The 2,799-nt window shown below is 38.1% G+C and overlaps 1 long non-coding RNA gene across 1 annotated transcript; it reads left to right on the top strand.

The window, feature by feature from the left end:
* Positions 1 to 377: 377 nt before the first annotated feature.
* On the top strand, positions 378 to 783 carry LOC141481905 (uncharacterized). Its single transcript, XR_012465234.1, has 2 exons — positions 378 to 535; positions 597 to 783. It is a non-coding gene; the product is annotated as an uncharacterized lncRNA (long non-coding RNA).
* The last annotated feature ends 2,016 nt before the right edge of the window (positions 784 to 2,799 follow it).

Below are 2,799 nucleotides of genomic sequence, written 5' to 3'. Positions count from 1 at the left end.
ACCGGTCGTATAAATAAAATCTAATAATGGTATTTAGACAAAAGTGTTTTTTATTAATTTCATTTTAGTGATTATGAATTACCATAAAGTAAACAAGTCATCAATCACACATATGTCATCAATCGCACATAACAAAGAATTACATTTCGGTTAATTTGTAGTAACACATATCTATCAGTTTGTTGACATGTCTGCTATGGCTTTGTGATAAGTAAATAAGTTTTTCCAATAACTGTTTCATGAGTTTTTGTGTCATTCAGTGATTTATCATTTTTCTCGCATTTCTTTAAAAAACCGCTCCCTGGCTATAAAAATACGAAATTTTTGGATCCCAATACTAACAGAACCTGAATAATGTAATGTAAGTGTTATGGAAGTGCTAAAGAAAACAGGCTCTCCGACTCGCGAGCACTCTCATTTTCTAAAGGTTGCGTGCAATGTCAGATGCACGTCAAGATAAATCCGATATATGATTCATTATTAGTTTAAGATTTAAAATTCGCTTTGTTATTTGAATTACAACCCGAATCACAACGTGAATATTCAAACATTCATTACTTCCTCGCATGCTATGCCATTTTACGTATTTTTTTTAGGAAATGATACCTTCAGCAGCACATTTTTATGAATGGATTGCACAGCGGTAAAAAGGAAATGCCCCAGCAGCACTTACATCCACAACAGGTTCCAAGTTTTATAGCAATTACAGATAATATCCAAGGACCGTGATTATCAACGAAAAAAATGTTTTTGAAATAAACCCAGTCAATCATTAAAAAAAAAGATCTCAAATTGATGGTCGTTTTTGTATCTCAGAGAAACCTATATATAATTTGAGATTTGTTTTCATTTATACGCTTATTAAGTGTCTTTAGAATGTTCCTATGATCATGAAACGAAAATTAATTACTACTTTTGTTTGGGGTGGTAGTTTATAACTTCATGAATGTGTGTCAAGAGGGGTAATCTCCCTCATGAAATTCGGAAAAGAATATTGTTAAAATAGATTTATGTAACCAATACTAAACATATCTGCAAAAAATCCTGACGAAATATGCCATAGTTTTGAAGAAATGAATGAAATGGGTTCTACTAGAAACCAGGTAATGGATTCGAAGTTTAGCCTGGTACCACTGACCCATGGCGGTTTGAAACAGCGCTCTCTGGTATCGGAACATAAATGCATAATTTTTGGGTTCTGGTTTCAACTTGTTGCTTGTAACAAAAGCGGTGGCGAGAAACAGGGAACTAATCTCGTTTGGAAGTCTAGGTGGAAGCATGTTTTTGCAATATACCGCCTTGAGAGCTTCGTTTATCTTTCATATTCGTGGATTGAGTTTTCTGTCGATCCCATAGATAGCGCGCTTCGCAAGGGGAGATATCCCCATCGATGGTTCTTCACATTGACGTGAAGGTGGGGCTTGCGTAACTTTATGATTCCTGAAGTCACGTCGGTGGTAGTTGTAGTTCAGCTACAGGTAGAGCTTCTTGAGCTGGACGAGTCGAGGGACAAAAGTCAGACGAAGAATGGTACCATAGAGGAAGGTAGTCTTTCAAAGCTGGCGTCAGTGTTTTGATTGGCTTCCGGGTTTTGCCGTGGTTTTCTTTGGTTATGCGGCAGTCATCTTCAGTGACGTGGTAGGAATACTCTTCTTGACCTGTCAACGTGTTCAGTTGAATACTTCGACCACGCCACTGAAGATGACTGCCGCAGTTACAGTTGAAACATTTAGAGATTGTAACCAAAGAAGACCCCGGCAAAACCCGGAAGACCATCAAAACGGAGAATGGTACCTCTTCCTGCAGCACCAGAAGTTAGAATGAGTTTGCGGTATCACTTACTTTCTTTCGTGAAAGTCAACTGAAACGGGATTTCATTCCGGTGGTATTATGCGACGCGTATTATAGTAGCGATTACCGAGTTGACCAAAACAGAGGACTTAGAAGCTCTGAAACTTCGAGGTAAAAAGATAAATCTGTTGGGGGAATGAAACTAGATCCTAGGCTGACCTGGAGCCAACATTTGAATAAAAAAAAAAAGGCGAAGGTAGCACTGATGGCGACTCTACATCATGGCGCTCAAATCCATGATTACATATCCATTTATGGTCTGGCAAAAAATGAAAGAAATGACCGCTTTCGTCAAATTAAGCAGAGTGCAAGAACTTGCATGTTTGGGAAAAACGAAAGCAATGAAAACCTCTCCGACAGCTTTCAAATTTTCCTCCTTCAAATTTTCCTCCTTCACATCTTGTAATAATGTGGAAAGCAAGGAAGGGCCAATTTAGACTGGGAAAAACCGAGTAATATATGATCAGGCAAAACAGAAATTTCAGAATATGTGAAGAAATGAACACGAAACATATTCTCAAACTATATGTTCGACGCTAACTTCGCAGTTAATGTCATAAAACGTGAAAAGTAAAGAATTAACAGTCGTTCCGAGAATATTCTCGGTAGAAACAGCTGATATATAGACAGGTTGAAAAGCGAACATGGGACGGGAGTTGAAATTTATTGTGAGGAGACAAATCTTCATTTCAGTTACCCACTCAGTCAGTACACAACAGTCTTTCAAGCTGCTGGGGCACTGATGAACCCAAAAGTGACAACGGAAACCTTATCTGCAGGGAATGCAACAAAATGACACGTACAACTCGTCATATTTTATGCGAACATGAGGCATTGGACCACAGGAGGCATACAAAATATGAACAACCCAAATTATGTCCAGAAGGATATGAAATACTTCGTATTTCGTGTACGAATTAGTACAGAAAGGACGATTGTTTGGTTGTC

The sequence above is a fragment of the Leptinotarsa decemlineata genome, unplaced genomic scaffold, assembly GCF_025532065.1.
Source record: "Leptinotarsa decemlineata unplaced genomic scaffold, Ldec_3_MD MMD2_tig00000505_RagTag_RagTag, whole genome shotgun sequence".
NCBI lineage: Eukaryota > Metazoa > Arthropoda > Insecta > Coleoptera > Chrysomelidae > Leptinotarsa > Leptinotarsa decemlineata.
This window is presented reverse-complemented; position numbering and strand designations above follow the sequence as displayed.